We start from the raw sequence: 20,876 nt of genomic DNA on the forward strand, positions 1-20,876 counted from the left end.
AGAAATACTGAGCTAATTTGTAGTGTTCTAACTGCTGGCTGAGTTAAGAGCAAGGTTTGAACCGGGGACAATCCTGGTTTATACGGCTGAATAACTTGGTGTTTAATCAGCAGAGCCATCAGAGAGCTTAGCTAGTTGGCCCTTTCTGTAAATGTAAGAGTATGAAGGGTTATGGAACCAAGGTGGGTAAGTGAAGTTGGGATACAGATCAGCCATGATCTAATTGAATGGCGGAACAGGCTTGAGGGGATGAATGGCCTACTCCATGTTCCTATGTCTTTAACTGTACAGAGAAACATTCAGTCATTGACCACTGTTTTATATCAACATAGGAACCAGAGTAGGACATTTTGCTCCTCGAGCCTGTTCCGCCATTTAATGAGATCATGGCTGATCTGTGAACTAACTCCATATACCCACCTTTGCCCTATATGCCCTATATCCCTTAATACCTTTGGTTAACAAAAATCTCTCAATCTCAGATTTAAAATTAACAATCAATTGACGTTTGCGGAAGAGTTCCAAACTTCTACCTCCCTTTGTGTGTAGAAGTGTTTCCTAATTTCACTCCTGAAAGGCCTGATTCTAATTTTTAGGCTATGCCCCCTAGTCCTAGAATCCACAACCAGCAGAAATAGTTTCTCTCTATCTACCCTGTCAGTTCCCCTTAATAAACATAGAAACATAGAAGATAGGAGCAGGAGTAGGCCATTCGGCCCCTCGAGCCTGTTCCGCTATTTAATGAGATCATGGCTGATCATCCAAATATCTTGAAATGGAGTGACTCCTGCCAACGACCGGAAGCCACGCAGAGCATACTGCCTATTAATCTGGAACCAGAAGCTTCTTTCGGCACTTTCCTCACAGCCTGTTGCCTCCCGGCATTTTTCCTCGCAGCCCGTTACCTCCTGGCATTTTACCCCTCAGCCTGCTGCCTCCCGGCATTTTACCCCTCAGCCCGCTCCGTCCCGGCATTTTACCCCTCAGCCTGCTCCCTCCCGGCATTTTACCCCTCAGCCCGCTCTGTCCCGGCATTTTACCCACAGCCCGCTCCGTCCCGGCATTTTACCACTCGGCCCGCTCCCTCCCGGCATTTTACCCCTCGGCCCGCTCCCTCCCGGCATTTTACCCCTCAGCCCGCTCCCTCCCGGCATTTTACCCCTCAGCCCGCTCCGTCCCGGCATTTTACCCCTCGGCCCGCTACGTCCCGGAATTTTACCCCTCAGCCCGCTCCCTCCCGGCATTTTACCCCTCAGCCCGCTCCCTCCCGGCATTTTACCCCTCAGCCCGCTGCCTCCCGGCATTTTACCTCGCAGCCCGCTCCGTCCCGGCATTTTACCCCTCAGCCCGCTCCGTCCCGGCATTTTACCCCTCAGCCCTCTCCCTCCCAGCATTTTACCCCTCAGCCCGCTCCGTCCCGGCATTTTACCCCTCAGCCCTCTCCCTCCCGGCATTTTACCCCTCAGCCCGCTCCGTCCCGGCATTTTACCCCTCAGCCCGCTCCGTCCCGGCATTTTACCCCTCAGCCCGCTCCGTCCCGGCATTTTACCCCTCAGCCCGCTCCCTCCCGGCATTTTACCCCTCAGCCCGCTGCCTCCCGGCATTTTACCTCGCAGCCCGCTCCGTCCCGGCATTTTACCCCTCAGCCCTCTCCCTCCCGGCATTTTACCCCTCAGCCCTCTCCCTCCCGGCATTTTACCCCTCAGCCCGCTGCCTCCCGGCATTTTACCTTGCAGCCCGCTCCGTCCCGGCATTTTACCCCTCAGCCCCCTCCGTCCCGGCATTTTACCCCTCAGCCCTCTCCCTCCCGGCATTTTACCCCTCAGCCCGCTCCGTCCCGGCATTTTACCCCTCAGCCCGCTGCCTCCCGGCATTTTACCCCGCAGCTCGCTCCCTCCTGGAATTTTACCCCTCAGCCCGCTCCGTCCTGGCATTTTACCCCTCAGCCCGCTCCGTCCCGGCATTTTACCCCTCAGCCCGCTCCGTCCCGGCATTTTACCCCTCAGCCCGCTCCCTCCCGGCATTTTACCCCTCAGCCCGCTCCCTCCCGGCATTTTACCCCTCAGCCCTCTCCCTCCCGGCATTTTACCCCTCAGCCCGCTGCCTCCCGGCATTTTACCTCGCAGCCCGCTCCGTCCCGGCATTTTACCCCTCAGCCCCCTCCGTCCCGGCATTTTACCCCTCAGCCCGCTCCGTCCTGGCATTTTACCCCTCAGCCCGCTGCCTCCCGGCATTTTACCCCGCAGCTCGCTCCCTCCTGGAATTTTACCCCTCAGCCCGCTCCGTCCTGGCATTTTACCCCTCAGCCCGCTCCCTCCCGGCATTTTACCCCTCAGCCCGCTCCCTCCCGGAATTTTTCCTTGCAGCCCGCTCCCTTCCGAAATTTTTCCTCGCAGCCCGCTCCCTCCCGGAATTTTTCCTCGCAGCCCGCTCACTCCCGGAATTTTTCCTCGCAGCCCGCTCACTCCCGGAATTTTTCCTCACAACCCGCTCCCTCCCAAAAATTTTCCTCACAGCCCACTCCCTCCTGGTATTCTCTCAGCTTCTACCCTGTCAATTCCCCTCAGAATCTTATATGTTTCAATGAGATCAACTCTCATTCTTCTAAACTCCAGAGAGTACAGGCCCAATTTACTCAATCTATCCTCATCGGACAATCCTCTCATCCCAGGGATCAATCTAGTGAACCTTTACTGCACCGCCTTTAAGGCTTGTATATCCTTTCTCAGATAAGGAGACCAAAACTGTGCCCAGTACTCCAGGTGTGGTCTCACCAAGGCCCTGTACAATTGTACTAAGACTTCCTTACTCTTATACTCCAATCCCCTTGCAATAAAGGCCAACATGCCATTTGCCTTCCTAATTGCATGTTGTACCTACAGGCTAACTTTCTGTGTTTCCTGTACGAGGACACCTAAATCTCTCTGAACACCAACATTTCATAGTTTCTCACCATTCAAAAAAGATTCTGTTTTTCTGTTCTTCCACCCTGTCAATCCCCCTCAGAATCTTGTATGTTGCGGGACACCACGAGTCACAACCTGCCCATTATCCCTACTCTCTATCTCCTACTGCTCAGCCAATTTCCTAATCAGGTCAATAATTTGCTTTCAATTCTGAGCTTCAACTTTAGCTAACAGTCTCTTATAAGGGACTATATCAGATGCCTTCTGGAAGTCCATTTAGTCACATCCAAAGACATACCCCTCTCCAGTACTTTAGCCACCTCTTCAAAAAATTCAGTCAGGTTTGTCAGGCATGACCTACCCTTTACAAATCCATGCTGGCTCTCTCTGATCAGCTGAAAATTTTCAACGTGTTCAGTCACTCTCCTTAATTATAGACTCTCGTAATTTCCCAACAACAGATGTTAGGCTAACTGGTCTATAATTCCTGCTCTCACTTTTCCTAAATAGCGAAGTGACGTGCAATTTCCAATCTAAAGAAATGGTTCCCGAATGGAGAGAACTTTGGAAGATTATAGTTAGGGCATCGGCAATGTTCTCACCTACTTCCTTTTTGAACTTTGGGGTGGAAACCATCTGGTCCTGGGGATTTGTCACTCTTTAGTGCTGTTATTTTCTTCATTTCTGTTATTTTGCTTGCGTTAATTTTGTTGATTCCCTGTCCCTGTCCCAATATTAGTTTCCTTGGGATTTCACATTTTGCAAGTTTTTCCTCATAACTCCTACCTTTTACACTCGGCATCAACCACCTGGCTCTTCTCTACACTACTTCCAATGCTTAAATGTCTCCCTTGTTTGACAGTGACCGTAAATTAACATGGTGCTCAAGATACAATTTGACCAAAACATTGTCCCATTTGATAGTAACCCTTAATTTGCGGTCAGCGGCGAAGCAAAGGCATTCGCTGTTGGCCCCTAAAGTAAGCTTCCCACAAAGATCTCGTGATCTCTGTGGCGAGAAATTCGGTTTTCCAGACATGCAGTTGAAATCGACGTAGTTTAGTGGGAATTCCACAGCGTGAGCTGCTGTGACATCAACAAGCTGTCTAAGCAGCCAATCATAGTGCAGAATTCTTACAGACCGAGAACCAGGATGTGAGTAAGCTCCTTTTGATTCTAACTTTTTTAAAATGTTAGAGAGAGCAAAACAAAGATAAGACTCACACGGGAAAAAGATAAACCTGAAATAAAGATGAAAAAACTTAATTTTTTTTGATTAAAATGGATTAATTTGACACTCCACAAAATTAAAATTAGTTTTTCAGGGCCATAATGTTTGTTTAGCAGTCAATAAGCTGCTAAAACCCCAGTTACATCTCATCTGAAAGGGTCTAACTTTTAATGGGGTATTTAATAGTGGTATTCCTGTGGAACAGCCAAAGTTTTTGTCAGTTTCCCTGATTTCACAGATAACACGGATTGTCGGCTGTGGGGAGGTGGGGGTAGGGGTGGCCACAGTGCAGCCAGTGTCGGAGCAGTGAATAACTGACCGCCACTTCAGGATTTCCTCGTTAGGATGCGCATACACTACATTCTGAAGTTGCGGTCAGTTTCAGAGGGGTAATAACAGCGAAAGTTGTTCGTTCGCTGTTATTACGCACCGCAAATTCCAGGCCAATGACCTTAGCAGGCCTGGCAGCATCTATAGCAAAAGGAAAGAAATTGATGTTTCAGGTTTATGGTACCCTTTGTCAGAACATCTGTGACATCTTTCAGTTCTGACAAAGGGTCACATAGACTTGAAATGTTACTTTTCTCCTTTTTCCACAGATGCTGCCTGACCTGAGCGTTTTCAGCATTTTCTGTGTTAATTTCAGATTTCCAGCATCTGCAGTATTTTGCTATTTGTTGATGACCTCTTTTGATTTATATTCGACTGTTTTCACTATGTAGTTCAGCATTCCGTTGTGTCTCTTCATTGCTGTTCTGCTTTGTTTGGACATGTTAAACATTCAGTCCGTTAAGATATTTCAACAACGTTCATGGAGTATAAATTTTGCCGATGTTTTCCTCCGATGTGCATTACATAACCAATTCATGGTGTCAGTTTTGAGCTGCTTCCTTCAATTTCACTACCATTCCTAGTTTGATATCATTTGGTGCCTTCAGCAGATTTGACTAATTTGCTTTGAGTTTTTGAATCCCAGTTGTTGATGTAAATTAGAAATAGTAGTGGTCCCAATACTGAGCCCTGGGGTACCTCACTCAGAATGTCCCCATAGCCTCACACAGAACTGATCTAACAAACACCTCATGTTTGCCATTCCTCAGCCAATTTCTTATCCATTCTCAAAATTCACCTGAATCCCCAGTCTTGAGTTTAACTACTGGCTTTTTGTGTGAAACTTAGTCAAATTGTTTTTGAAAGTTAAGTTATACCATGATGTAGGGCTTACTACAGTCCACAGTCATTTCATGGAGGTTGGTTAGGCAGGATATTTTCCTTCTAAAGCCATGTTGGACTACTATCTACCAGATTATTGTTATAGAGATAATTATCAAGCTTACTTATGATCAATTCCATTATTTTACGTGGAAGACTAATGTGTCATCCTTTTATTGAATATTGCACCACATTATACCTGACCGAGTAGGTGACTGTTGGTTGGGGTTACTGTTCTTCTGTGTCTACCAGTGGTTTGAGTTGTTCTGGTCACTGTCCTTGCCTGTATACCAGTGGTTTGAGTTGTCCTGGTCACTGTCCTTGCCTGTATACCAGTGGTTTGAGTTGTTCTGGTCACTGCCCTTGCCTGTATACCAGTGGTTTGAGTTGTTCTGGTCACTGCCCTTGCCTGTATACCAGTGGTTTGAGTTGTTCTGGTCACTGCCCTTGCCTGTATACCAGTGGTTTGAGTTGTCCTGGTCACTGCTCTTGCCTGTATACCAGTGGTTTGAGTTGTTCTGATCACTGTCCTTGCCTGTATACCAGTGGTTTGAATTGTTCTGGTCACTGTCCATGCCTCTATACCAGTGGTTTGAGTTGTTCTGGTCACTGTCCTTGCCTGTATACCAGTGGTTTGAGTTGTTCTGGTCACTGCCCTTGCCTGTATACCAGTGGTTTGAGTTGTTCTGGTCACTGCCCTTGCCTGTATACCAGTGGTTTGAGTTGTTCTGGTCACTGCTCTTGCCTGTATACCAGTGGTTTGAGTTGTTCTGATCACTGTCCTTGCCTGTATACCAGTGGTTTGAATTGTCCTGGTCACTGCTCTTGCCTCTATACCAGTGGTTTGAGTTGTTCTGGTCACTGTCCTTGCCTGTATACCAGTGGTTTGAATTGTTCTGGTCACTGTCCATGCCTCTATACCAGTGGTTTGAGTTGTTCTGGTCACTGTCCTTGCCTGTATACCAGTGGTTTGAATTGTCCTGGTCACTGCTCTTGCCTCTATACCAGTGGTTTGAGTTGTTCTGGTCACTGTCCTTGCCTGTATACCAGTGGTTTGAATTGTTCTGGTCACTGTCCATGCCTCTATACCAGTGGTATGAGTTGTTCTGGTCTTTTTCTTCTTAGGCAGTCCCTCGGAACCAAGGATGACTTGCTTCCACGCTAAAAATGAGTTCGCAGGTGACTGATGAGTCCAATGCGGGACCTACAGTCTCTCTCACAGGTGGTGCAGACGGTGGTTGAAGGGGCCGGTGGGTGGGGTGCTTGGGTTGACATGCGCTCCTTCCGCTGTTTGCGCTTGGCTTCCGCTTGCTCCCAGCGAACAGACTCGTGGTGTTCGGCGCCTTCCCGGGTGCTTCTCCTCCACTTTGTACGGTCTTGGGCCAGAGATTCCCAGGTGTCGGTGGGGATGTTGCACTTTTTCAAGGAGACTTTTAGGGTGCCCTTGAAGCGTTTCCTCTGCCCACCTGAGGCTCTCTTGCCGTGTCGGAGCTCCGAGTAGGGTGCTTGTTTTGGGAGTCTCGTATCGGGAATGCGACGATGAGGCCCGTCCATCGGAGCTGATCGAGCTGTCCTTGCCTGTATACCAGTGGTTTGAGTTGAAGAAAAATTAAGTAGGTTGGGCCTATACTTATTGGAATTTAGAAGAATAAGAGGTGATCTTATTGAATCATATAAGATACTGAGGGGGCTCGACAAGGTAGGTGCAGAGAGGATGTTTATCCTCGTGGGGAAATCTAGAACTCTGGAGCATAGTTTCAGAATAAAGGGTCGCCCTTTTAGAACTGAGATGAGGAGGAATTTCTTCTGAGGGTCATAAATCTGTGGAATTCTCTGCCCCAGAGAGCCGTAGAGGCTGGGTCATTAATTACATTTAAGGTGGAGATAGACAGATTTTTGCAAGATAAGGGAGTGAAGAGTTATGGGGAGCGGGCTGGGAAGTGGCTTTGAGCCCAAGATCAGCCATGATCTTATTGAATGGCGGAGCAAGCTCGAGGGGCCAAGTGGCCTATTCCTGCTCCTATTTCTTATGTTCTTATGAGTGTGGTGAGGGTGGTTGGGTCACTGACCTTACCTGTCTGGGTGGTGAGGGTGGTTGGGTCACTGACCTTACCTGTCTGGGTGGTGAGGGTGATTGGGTCCCTGACCTTACCTGTCAGGGTGGTTGGGTCACTGACCTTACCTGTCAGGGTGGTTGGGCCACTGACCTTACCTGTCTGGGTGCTGAGTGTGGTTGGGTCACTGACCTTGCCTGTCTGGGTGGTGAGGGTGGTTGGGTCACTGACCTTACCTGTCTGGGTGGTGAGGGTGGTTGGGTCACTGACCTTACCTGTCTGGGTGGTTGGGTCACTGACCTTACCTGTCTGGGTGGTGAGGGTGGTTGGGTCACTGACCTTACCTGTCTGGGTGGTTGGGTCACTGACCTTACCTGTCTGGGTGGTGAGGGTGGTTGGGTCACTGACCTTGCCTGTCTGGGTGGTGAGGATGATTGAGTCACTGACCTTACCTGTCTGGGTGGTGAGGGTGGTTGGGTCACTGACCTTACCTGTCTGGGTGGTGAGGGTGATTGGGTCACTGACCTTGCCCGTCAGGGTGGTTGGGTCACTGACCTTACCTGTCTGGGTGCTGAGGGTGGTTGGGTCACTGACCTTGCCTGTCTGGGTGGTGAGGGTGATTGGGTCACTGACCTTGCCTGTCAGGGTGGTTGGGTCACTGACCTTACCTGTCTGGGTGCTGAGGGTGGTTGGGTCACTGACCTTGCCTGTCTGGCTGGTGAGTGTGGTTGGGTCACTGACCTTACCTGTCTGGGTGCTGAGTGTGGTTGGGTCACTGACCTTGCCTGTCTGGGTGCTGAGTGTGGTTGGGTCACTGACCTTGCCTGTCTGTGGGTGACACCGATCCTTATCACCTTTCAAAAAGAAAGAAGGCAAAAACTGAAAAAGAATCAAACCTGAGGGCAGGTTACATAAACTTAGCTTGTATTCCCTTGAGTATTGAAGATTGAGGGGTTATCTGATCACGATGTTTATCATGTTAAAGGATTTGATCGGGTAGATTCGGAAAAAGTAGTTCCTCTGGTGGGGGAATCAAGAACCAGGTGACCTAATAATTAGAACTTGCCCATTCAGGAGTGAAATGAGGAAGCACATTTTCACAAGAAGGGTAGTAGAAATCTGAACCTCCACCTCCTCACCCCCGGCAAAGGCTGTGGATACCAGAACAATTGGAGATTTCAAGACTGAGAAAGAGATTTTTGTTAGGTAAGGGTATCGCGGGATATGGAGTTAAGGCAGGTAAATGGAGTTGAGGTACGGATCAGCCATGATCTAATGGAATGGCGGAGCAGGCTTGAGTGGTGATTGGCCTACTCCTGTGTTCCTAAACACAAGCTCAAGTCAATCAGAGTTTAACTGTTGTTTGGTCAGAACATAAGAGTTAGGAGCAAGAGTAGGCCATATAGCCCCTCGAGCCTGCTCCGCCATTCAATAAGATCATAGCTGATCATCGACCTCAACTCCACTTTCCCGCCTGATCCCCATATCCCTTGATTCCCCCACTGACTCCCACAGCTACCTGGGCTACACTTCCTTCCACCCCGCTTCCTGTAAGGACTCTATTCCATTCTCCCAGTTTCTCCGTCTCCGCCGCGTCTGTTCCGACGATGCCACCTTCCATACCAGTGCTTCCGACATGTCTTCCTTTTTCCTCAACCGAGGATTCCCCTCTACTGTGGTTGACACAGCCCGTGACCGTGTCCGTTTCATTTCCCGCACTTCTGCTCTTACCCCTTCCCCCCAGAACCACGATAGGGTTCCCCTTGTCCTCACCTTTCACCCCACCAGCCTCCACATTCAACGGATCATCCTCCGCCATTTCCGCCACCTCCAACATGATCCTACCACCAAACGCATCTTCCCCTCGCCTCCCCTTTCAGCATTCCGAAGGGACCGCTCCCTTCGCGACACCCTGGTCCACTCCTCAATCACCCCTAACAGCCCTTCCCCCTTCGCCTGGCACCTTCCTGTGAAAGCGTAGGAGATGCAACACCTGCCCTTTTACCTCCTCCCTTCCCACTGTCCAGGGCCCCAAACACCCCTTCCAGGTGAAACAGCGATTTACTTGTACTTCTTGCAATTTAGTATACTGTATTCGCTGCTCACGATGCGGTCTCCTCTACATTGGGGAGACCAAACGCAGATTGGGCGACCGCTTTGCGGAACACCTCCGTTCAGTCCGTAAGGGTGACCCTGAGCTTCCGGCCGCCTGTCACTTTAATTCACTGCTTCACTCCCACTCTGATCTCTCTGTCCTCGGCCTATTACATTGTTCCAATGCAGCTCAACGTAAGCTCGAGGAACAGCACCTCATCTTTCGATTAGGCACTTTACAGCCTTCTGGACTCAACATTGAGTTCAACAATTTCAAACTATAACCCCTGCTCCCGTTTTTCATGCTGTATGATTTTGCCAACCCCATTTGCAACATTTTATCTTTCCTGCCTCTTGCCTTAGCACAGTATATTCCTTCAATTCCTTCTCCACCCCACCCCCCCCCCCCCACCTTTGCACCTGCTTAATATCTGTTACATCTCCAGCTTTTTCCAGTTCTGATGAAGGGTCCCAGACCTGAAACATTAACTCTGTTTCTCTCTCTACGGATGCTGCCTGGCCTGCTGAGTGTTTCCAACATTTTCTGTTGTTATTTTAGTTAATAAAGCACATGGGATCCTGGGCTTTATACATAGAGGCAGAGAGTACAAAAGCCAGGAAGTTATGCTAAACCTGTATAAACACGAGTTCAGCCCCAGCTGGAGTATTGTGTCCAATTCTGGGCACCACACTTTAGGAAGGACGTGAAGGCTTTGGAGAGGGTACAGAAGAGATTTACTAGAATGGTTCCAGGGATGAGGGATTACAGTTATGTGGATAGACTGGAGAAGCTGGGGTTATTTTCCTTCGAGCAGAGACGGCTAAGAGGAGGTTTGATTGAGGTGTTTAAAATCATGAAGGTTTCTGTTTCTAATGGCTGAAGGATCGCTAACCAGTGGCCACAGATTCAAGGTGATTGGCAAAAGAACCAGAGGCGACATGAGGAAAAACTGTTTTACGCAACGAGTGGTTAGGATCTGGAATGCTCTGCACAGATTCAATTGTAACCTTCAAAAGGGAATTGGATAAATACTTGGAGAAAAAATTGCAGGGATGTGGAGCCGGGGAGTGGGACTAACTGGATAGCTCTTCAAAAGAGCCGGTGCAGACTCGATGTGCTGAATGGCCTCCTTCTGTGCTGTGCTATTCTATGATTCTTTGTCACATTTTCATTCTCACATTTGTGCCCTCACGTTTTATTGATTGATTCAAAATAAGACAGTAGCAAACCAGGACTGGAGGTAATGAATGTAAGGAATTCAAAGCCAGGAAAGCAGCTGGAAATTACTTAGGAAAACAACCAAAGTGAACAAATTGGTTCACTGAGAATCCATAAAAAAAAATCTTTGTCCACCATTTTTCCTCAGTAATGTCCAATATAGGGTTTAAACAAATTAAAATCAACAAATACTTTACATGTAAAAAACATTGAGGCAATTGTATGTGTTAATGTAATTGTTAAATCTGATTTTAATATCTCAACAAGATTTTACGAGATGGCCTTGGACTATTCCCAGAAACACAGGCTTGCGATCGATGATCAGAGCTTTACCACTTCTGTGTTTGACAGAAACAGAGTTCGAGACAGATACACATCCAAGGACCAATCACACAACAAAATTCAAATTTACAGGATTTTTAACAAACCAATGCTACCAGACGTGGGATCCATTCCCACCCAGTACTGTACCTTCCCCCTCCTCTCCCCGTGCAGTATCTTCCCCCTCCTCTCCCCGTGCAGTACCTTCCCCCTCCTGTCGAAATCTCGACTCCGAGTAAGACTCTAAAACACAAGCAGTACCGTCAGATTGTTAGTTTAATTTTTACTTGCACAAGGAGAGAGCTGCCTGGACAAAGGCTAGGCCAACATCTCTAAAGGACATCAGCGAATGCAGCATATTTATACACTCAAACAAGCAAGCGTTCCATAAATCACGTGTAATGGTATTGTATCATTTTAGTTTGCACAAGGACAATCAAAAGGTCAGCAGGACAGAAATATCTCCAGACAAGGTTAGTTAATCATATATTCTGTCAAGAGGTTCTGTCTGAATCTTGTTACCAAGATGATTTACTTACTCATGTCTGATCATCTTGTTACCAAGATGATTAGCTTACTCAATAGTTTTGCTTCTTTGTCTAGCGACAATCATTAATAGTTTATCTATTCTATAGCCTTATGCCTCCCTTGTGCTAGTGAGTCAATTATAGCTGTTATCGCATCCTCAATGTGGGTGGGTATTATGAAAGATCTCTTGGTCCTGGACACGTTGTGACATATTTACTTTTTCTTGCTTTAGCTACAACCTAAGCAAGTTTGTTCTTTTACTTGGCCATTTTATTCTACCCAGCATGCTAAGTATAATGTCAATTTCCACACTCCTCTCCCCGTGCAGTACCTTCCCCCTCCTCTCCCCGTGCAGTACCTTCCCCCTCCTCCTCCCCGTGCAGTACCTTCCCCCTCCTCCTCCCCCCGTGCAGTACCTTCCCCCTCCTCCTCTCCCCGTGCAGTACCTTCCCCCTCCTCTCCCCGTGCAGTACCTTCCCCCCTCCTTTCTCCCAGTGCAGTACCTTCCCCCTCGTCTCCCAGTGCAATAAGTTCCCCCTCCTCTCCCAGTGCAGCACCTTCCCTCTCCCAGTGCAGCATCTTCCCCCTCCTCTCCAGTGACTACCCACTACTAGCAGATAGAAAATCCACCAGAGAGCCAATCCACACCTCTAGCTATTCTATGAAACCTCAAGCTCCCCCTTTTCAGTGGTGTCAGAAGATAAGATTTAGTTTCCTGAGGAATTGGAACCGTTACTGGGGGATTTGGGACCTCTACAAGCCAGACGGATTGCACCTCAACGGGAACGGGACCAATATCCTCGCGGGAGGGTTTGCGCGTGCTGTTGGAGAGGGTTTAAACTAGCTTGGCAGGGGGATGGGAACCTGAGGATAGAAGCAGAAGGGAGAAAAGCTAAGCTGGAAATAGAAGATAGGGGTTCAGGTGAAGGGGTATTTAGGAAGTCAAAGAGAAAGGAGAAGGCAACAGTGCAGGGCAACGACAGGTGTAACGATAATCAGAATGTATCAGGAAGGGGCAGAGTGTACAAGCATAAGAGTGCACCAGAAAATAGAGTCAGAGTAAGGAAAAATGATAAGGTAAAATTAAAGGCTCTTTATCTGAATGCACGTAGCATTTGTAACAAGATAGATGAGTTGACAGCACAAATAGAAATAAATGGGTATGATCGTGGTTGCAAGGTGACCAAGGCTGGGAACTGAACATTCAGGGTATTTGACATTTCGTAAGGATAGGCAGAAAGGAAAAGGAGGTGAGGTAGCTCTGTTAATAAAGGATGAGATCAGTGCAGTGGTGAGGAATGATATTGGCTCAGAAGCTCAAGATGTAGAATCAGTTTGGGTAGAGATAAGAAATAGTAAGGGTAAGAAGTCACTGGTGGGAGTAGTATATAGGCCCCCTAACAGTAGCTATACTGTAGGACAGAGTATAAATCAAGAAACAATGGGGGCTTGTAAGAAAGGTACTGCAATAATCATGGGCGATTTTAATCATCATTTAGATTGGACAAATCAAATTGGCACGGGTAGCTTTGAGGACGATTTCATAGAGTGTATTTGGGATGGTTTCTTAGAGCAATACATTGAGGAACCAACCTGGGAGCAGGCTATTTTAGATCTGGTAATGTGTAATGAGACAGGATTAATTAATGATCTCATAGTAAAGGATCCACTAGGAAAGAGTGTTCATAGCATGGTAGAATTTCAAATTCAGTTTGAGGGTGAGAAACTTGGGTCTGAAACTAGTGTCCTAAACTTAAATAAAGGCAATTATGAGGGTATGAGGACAGAGTTGGCTAAAGTGGACTGGGAAAATAGATTGAAGGGTAAGATGGTAGATCAGCAGTGTCAAACAGTTAAGGAGATATTTCATAAATCTCAGCAAAGGTGTATTCCAGTGAGAAAGGCTCTACGAGAAGGATGCACCATCCGTGGCTAACTAAGGAAGTTAAGGATGGTATCAAATTGAAGGATGGTATCAAATTGAAAGAAAAGACATACAATGTTGCGAAGATTATTGGTAGGACAGAGGATTGGGAAATTTTTAGAAACCAGCAAAGGATGACTAAAAAAATTATGAAGAGGGAGAAGATAGAGTATGAGAGTAAACTAGCAAATAATATAAAAACAGACAGTAAGAGCTTCTTCAGGTATATAAAAAGGAAGAGAGTAACTAAAGTAAACGTTGGTCCCTTAGAGGATGAGACTGGGGAATTAATAATGGGAAATAGAGAAATGGCGGAGACTCTAAACAATTATTTTGGATCGGTCTTCATGGTAGAGGACACTAAACATCCCAATAATAATAGATAATCAAGGGGCGAAAGGGAGGAAGGAACTTAGAACAATCTCTATCACTAGAGGAAAAAGTACTAGGCAAACTGGGGCTAAAGGCCAGCAAGTCCCCTGGACCTGATGGCCTGCATCCTAGGGTCTTGAAAGAAGTGGCTGCAGAGATCATGGATGTGTTGGTTGTAATCTACCAAAATTCCCTGGATTCTGGAAAGATCCCAGCGGATTGGAAAACCGCAAATGTAACACCCTTATTCAAGAAAGGAGGGAGGCAAAAAGCAGGAAACTATAGGCCAGTTAGCCTAACATCTGTCATTGGGAAAATGCTGGAATCCATTATTAAGGAGGTAATAGCAGGACATTGAGAAAATCATAATGCAATCAAGCAGAGTCAACATGGTTTTATGAAAGGAAAATTGTGTTTGACAAATTTGCTAGAATTCTTTGAGGATGTAACAAACAGGGTGGATAAAGGGGAAACAGTGGATGTGTATTTGGATTTCCGGGAGGCATTCGATAAGGTGCCACATAAAAGGTTACTGCACAAGATAAGAGCTCATGGGGTTGGGGGTAATATATTAGCATGGATAGGGGATTGGCTAACTAACAGAAAACAGAGAGTCGGGATAAATGGGTCATTTTCAGGTTGGCAAACTGTAAGTAGTGGGGTGCCACAGGGATCAGTGCTGGGGCCTCAACTATTTACAATCTATATTAATGACTTAGATGAAGGTACCGAGTGCACTGCAGCCAAATTTGCTGATGATACAAAGATAGGTGGGTTAGCAAGTTGTGAGGAGGACACAGAGTCTGCAAAGGGATATAGAGAGGTTAAGTGAGTGGGCAAAAATTTGGCAGATGGAGTATAATGTGGGAAAAATGTGAGGTTATCCACTTTGGAAGGAAGAATGACCAAGCACATTATTATTTAAATGGAGTGAGACTACAAAATGCTGTGGTACAAAGGGATCTGGGGGTCCTTGTACATGAAACACAAAAAGTTAGCATGCAGGCGCAGCAAGTAATTAGGAAGGCTAATGGAATGTTGGCCTTTATTGCAAGGGGCATGGAGTATAAAAGTAGGGAAGTTTTGATGCAACTTTACAGGGCGCTGGTGAGACCGCACCTGGAGTACTGCATACATAGAAACATAGAAGATAGGAGCAGGAGTAGGCCATTCGGCCCCTCGAGCCTGCTCCGCCATTCAATGAGATCATGGCTGATCATCCAAATTCAGTACCCTGTCCCTGCCTTCTCCCCATATCCCTTGATCCCTTTAGCCTTAAGAAATATATCCAACTCCTTCTTGAATATATTTTATTTAATTAATTGGCCTCCACTGCCTTCTGTGGTAGAGAATTCCACAGGTTCACCACTCTCTGGGTGAAGAAATTCCTCCTCATCTCTGTCCTAAATGGCTTACCCCTTATCCTTAGACTGTGACCCCTGGTTCTGGATTCCCCAGCCATCGGGAACATCCTTCCTGCATCTAGTCTGTCTAGTCCTGTTAGAATTTTATAAGTTTCAATGAGATCCCCTCTCATTCTTCTAAACTCCAACGAGTATAAGCCCAATCGACCTAATCTCTCCTCATACGTCATTCCTGCCATCCCAGGTATCAGTCTGGTGAACCTTCGCTGCACTCCCTCCATGGCAAGAACATCCTTCCTCAGATAAGGCGACCAAAACTGCACACAATACTCAAGGTGTGGTCTCACCAAGGCCCTGTACAACTGCAGCAAGACATCCTTGCTCCTGTACTCGAACCCTCTCACTACGAAGGCCAACATACCATTTGCCTTCTTAACCGCCTGCTGCACCTGCATGCTTACCTTCAGCGACTGGTGCACAAGGACACCCAGGTCTCGTTGCACTTCCCCTTCTCCCAATCTATTGCCGTTCAGATAATAATCTGCCTTCCTGTTTTTGCCACCAAAGTGGATAACCTCGCATTTATCATTATACTGCATCTGCCATGCTTCTGCCCAATCACCCAACCTGTCCAAATCATACTGGAGTTTCTCGGCATCCTCCTCACCGCACACACGCCCACCCAGCTTTGTGTCGTCTGCAAACTTGGAGATATTACATCTAGTTCCCTCGTCTAGATCATTTATATATATATATATATATATTGTGAATAGCTGGGGTCCCAGGACCGATCCCTGCGGTACCCCACTAGTCACTGCCTGCCACTCGGAAAAAGAGCCGTTTATTCCAACTCTTTGCTTCCTGTCTGCCAACCAGTTCTCTATCCAAGTCAGTACCTTGCCCCCAATCCCATGTGCCTTAACTTTACACGCTAATCTCTTATGTGGGACCTTATCGAAAGCCTTCTGAAAGTCCAAATACACCACATCCACTGGTTCTCCCTTATCTATTCTACCAGTTATATCCTCAAAAAATTCCAGTAGATTAGTCAAGCATGATTTACCTTTTTTGTAATTCCATGTTGACTTTGTCCGATCCTGTCACTGTTTTCCAAGTGCTCTGCTATTACATCTTTTATAATGGACTCTAGCATTTTCCCCACTACCAATGTCAGGCGTACTGTAATTCCCCGTTTTCTCTACGGTTTTGGTCTCCATATTTAAGGACGGATATACTTCCATTGAAGGTAGTTCAGAGAAGGTTCACCAGGTTGATTCCTGGGATGAAGGGGTTGATGTATGAAGAAAGGTTGAGCAGGTTGGGCCTATACGCATTGGAGTTTAGAAGAATGAGAGGGGATCTTATTGAAACATATAAGATACTGAGGGGGCTTGACGGGGTGGATGCTGAGAGGATGTTTCCCCTAGTGGGGGTATCTAGAACTAGGGGACATAGTTTCAGAATAAGGGGTCGCCCATTTAAGACAGAGATGAGGAGGAATTTCTTCTCTGAGGGTCGTGAATCTTTGGAATTCTCTACCCCAGAGAGCTGTGGAGGCGGAGTCATTGAAGATATTCAAGGCGGAGATTGACAGACATTTGAACTACAAGGGAGTCAAGGGGTATGGGGAGAGAGCGGGAAAGTGGTGTTGAGAACAAGATTGGATCAGCCATGATCTTACTGAATGGTGGAGCAGGCTTGAGGGGCCGATTGGCCTACTCCTGCTCCTGTCTCATATGCTCTTGTGTTGCACACCATTTTAGCAGGTAACCAAGGAGATAAACCACACACAACGATCAAAAAACCGAATGTAGGTCAAGGAGCACAGGGCTGATGGGTGAACGGGATTTGGTGCGAGTTAGGTTAAGGGCAGCAGAGTTTTGGATGAGCGTAAGTTTACGTTTGGTGGGAGGCTGGCCAACAGAGCAATGGAATAGTCGAGTCTAGAGGTAACAAAGGCATGAATGAGTGTTTCAGCAGCAGATGGGCTGAGGCAGGGGCCTTACACTGTGTCAATAAGTACAGTGCCTCTGGTTGTAGTATATAAACACACTATCAGTGGGTACAATGCATCTGCTGTATTATGTAAACACACTACTTGTCCTCATCAATCTACCTGTCGTAGATGCATCTGTCCATGGAAGTATTGGTAGCAGTGACCACTGCACAGTCCTTGTGGAGACGAAGTTCCGTCTTCACACTGAGGACACACTCCATCGTGTTGTGTGCCATTACCACTGTGCTAAATGGGATAGATTCAGAACAAATCTAGCAGCTCAAACCCGGGCATTCCATGAGGCGCTGTGGGCCATCAGCAGCAGCAGAATTGTATTCCACCACAATCTGTAACCTCATGGCCTGTCATATCCCTCACTCTACCATTACCATCAAGCCAGGGGACCAACCCTGGTTCAATAAGGAGTGTAGAAGAGCAGGCCAGGAGCAGCACCAAGTGTACCGAAAAATGAAGTGCCAGCCTGATGAAGCCAAAACACAGCATGCTATTGACACAGTTAAGCGATCCCACAACCAACAGATCAGATAAAAGCTCTGCAGTCCTGCCACATCCAGTCATGAATGGTGGTGGACCATTAAATAACAGGAGCAGGAGGAGGCTCCATGAACATCCCCATCCTCAGCGTTGGCAGAGCCCAGCACGTGAGTGCAAAAGACAAGGCTGAAGCATTCCCAACTAGCTCCAGCCAGAAGTGCTGAGAGGATGATCCATCTTGGCCTCCTCCTCCAATAATTTTTCGTACTATATTTGCAGGTAATGCACTGTGTTATAGAACAAGATTGCATCAGCAATGATCTTATTGAAAGGCGGAGCAGGCTTGAGGGGCCGATTGGCCTACTCCTGCTCCTGTTTCTTATGTTCTTGTGTTGCACACCATTTTAGCAGGTAACCAAGGAGATGGGGTGTGGGTGTTGGGGAGTGGAGGGGTGGGGGTGTTGGGGAGTGGACGGGGGTGGGGGTGTTGGGGAGTGGACGGGGGGTGGGGGTGTTGGGGGGTGGGGGTGTTGGGGAGTGGGGTGGGGGTGTTGGGGAGTGGAGGGGCGGGGGTGTTGGGGAGTGGAGGGGCGGGGGTGTTGGGGAGTGGAGGGGGTGGGTGTTGGGGAGTGGAGGGGGGTGGGTGTTGGGGAGTGGAGGGGGGTGGGTGTTGGGGAGTGGAGGGGGGTGGGTGTTGGGGAGTGGAGGGGGGTGGGTGTTGGGGAGTGATGGGGTGGGGGTGTTGGGGAGTGGTGGGGTGGGGGTGTTGGGGAGGGGGTGTTGGAGAGTGGGGGGTGTTGGGTGGGGGTGTTGGGGAGTGGAGGGGTGGGAGTTGGGGAGTGATGGGGTGGGGGTGTTGGGTGGGGGTGTTGGGGAGTGGAGGGGGGTGGGAGTTGGGGAGTGATGGGGTGGGGGTGTGATGGGGTGGGGGTGTTAGGGAGTGGTGGGGTGTGGGCGTTGGGGAGTGGACGGGGGTGGGGGTGTTGGGGAGTGGACGGGGGTTGGGGTGTTGGGGAGTGGACGGGGGCGGGGGTGTTGGGGAGTGGAGGGGCGGGGTGTTGGGGAGTGGAGGGGGGTGGGTGTTGGGGAGTGGAGGGGGGTGGGTGGAGGGGGGTGGGTGTTGGGGAGTGGAGGGGGGTGGGTGTTGGGGAGTGGAGGGGGGTGGGTGTTGGGGAGTGATGGGGTGGGGGTGGTGGGGTGGGGGTGTTGGGGAGTGGTGGGGTGGGGGTGTTGGGTGGGGGTGTTGGGGAGTGGAGGGGGTGGGAGTTGGGGAGTGGAGGGGGTGGGGGTGTGGGGTGGGGGTGGAGGGGGGTGGGAGTTGGGGAGTGATGGGGTGTGGGTGTTGGGGAGTGGAGGGGGTGTTGGGTAGTGGTGGGGTGTGGGAGTTGGGGCGTGGTGGGGTGTGGGTGTTGCGGAGTGGTGGGGTGAGGGTGTTGGGGAGTGGCGGGGTGAGGGAGTTGGGGAGTGATGGGGTGGGGGAGTTGGGGGGTGGAGGGGGGTGGGTGTTGGGTAGTGGTGGGGTGGGGGTTGGGGAGTGATGGCGTGTGGGTGTTGGGGAGTGATGGGGTGTGGGTGTTGGGGAGTGGTGTGGGTGATGGGGTGTGGGAGTTGGGGTGGGTGTTGGGTAGTGGTGGGGTGGGGGTGTTGGAGAGTGGTGGGGGTTGGGTGTTGGGGAGTGATGGCGTGTGGGTGTTAGGGAGTGGTGGGGTGTGGGTGTTGGGGAGTGGAGGGGGGTGGGAGTTGGGGAGTGGTGGGGTGGGGGTGTTGGGTAGTGGTGGGGTGGGGGTGTTGGGTAGTGGTGGGGTGGGGGTGTTGGGCAGTGGTGGGGTGGGGGTGTTGGGTAGTGGTGGGGTGGGGGTGTTGGGTAGTGGTGGGGTGGGGGTGTTGGGTAGTGGTGGGGTGGGGGTGTTGGGTAGTGATGGGGTGGGGGTGTTGGGGAGCGATGGGGGGTGGGTGTTGGGGAGCGATGGGGGTGGGAGTTGGGAAGTGATGGGGTGTGGGTGTTGGGTAGTGGTGGGGTGGGGGTGTTGGGGAGTGATGGGGTGTGGGTGTTGGGGAGTGGTGTGGGTGATGGGGTGTGGGAGTTGGGGTGGGTGTGGGAGTTGGGGAGTGATGGGGTGTGGGTGTTGGGTAGTGGTGGGGTGGGGGTGTTGGGTAGTGGTGGGGTGGGGGTGTTGGGGAGTGATGGGATGGGGGTGTTGGGGAGTGATGGGATGGGGGTGTTGGGGAGTGGAGGGGTGGGGGTGTTGGGGAGCGATGGGGGGTGGGTGTTGGGGAGCGGTGGGAGTTGGGAAGTGATGGGGTGTTGGGTAGTGGTGGGGTGGGGGCGTTGGGTAGTGGTGGGGTGGGGGCGTTGGGTAGTGGTGGGGTGGGGGTGTTGGGGCTTGATGGGTGTGGGAGTTGGGGAGTGGAGGGGTGTGGGTATTTCGACCTGGAATATCCAAGGTCTACGCTCTTCAGTGCGAGAAGTGAAGAGTAGGACCCCAGAGTTCATAGAGGAAACTAAAGATCTAGATATTATCATTTTACAGGAAACTTGGTATAAAGGAAAAGGACACACCGGCTGTCCCCAAGGGTACACTGAGCTAGTGGTCCCCTCCAATAAATTACCAAGTGTAACCCAAGGCAGAGACTCCGGAGGCATACTGATCTGGTTTAAAACAGAACTTAAGAATTACATCAAATTTATAAAAAAGGGCGAAAACCATATGTGGCTCAAACTTGAGAGGGAGATTATCTCAAACACCCAAGATGTTTACATTTGCGCACTTTATATCCCTCCAATCGATTCCCCGTACTACAAAGAGGACACCTTCTCCAACATGGAGGGGGAAATTATCCAATACCAGGCCCAGGGGAACGTGTTGATCTGTGGGGACCTCAATTCAAGAACGGGCGAAGAACCAGACTTCACCAATAATCAGGGAAACAATTACGTATTCGGGAATAACCACTTTGACATCCCTTCCCTTCCATACAGGCATAACTGCGACAAGCAGTCAAATACCAAGGGTAAACAGCTACTACAGCTCTGTCGAAACCTGGGTTTGTACATTGTCAATGGTAGGTTCATAGGAGACCTCCTAGGAAGATCGACCTATTGCTCACCTCTTGGCTGCAGCACAGTAGACTATATGATTACAGACTTGGACCCATCCTC

General features: G+C 49.1%; 1 protein-coding gene across 1 annotated transcript in view; it reads left to right on the plus strand.

The window, feature by feature from the left end:
- Window positions 1-20,876, plus strand: part of abcc10 (ATP-binding cassette, sub-family C (CFTR/MRP), member 10) — a 257,280-nt gene that overhangs the window by 211,951 nt on the left and 24,453 nt on the right. The window lies entirely within an intron of this gene.

The sequence above is a fragment of the Somniosus microcephalus genome, chromosome 9 (genome assembly GCF_052327205.1).
Source record: "Somniosus microcephalus isolate GS21.2 chromosome 9, FLI_Smic_1.0, whole genome shotgun sequence".
NCBI lineage: Eukaryota > Metazoa > Chordata > Chondrichthyes > Squaliformes > Somniosidae > Somniosus > Somniosus microcephalus.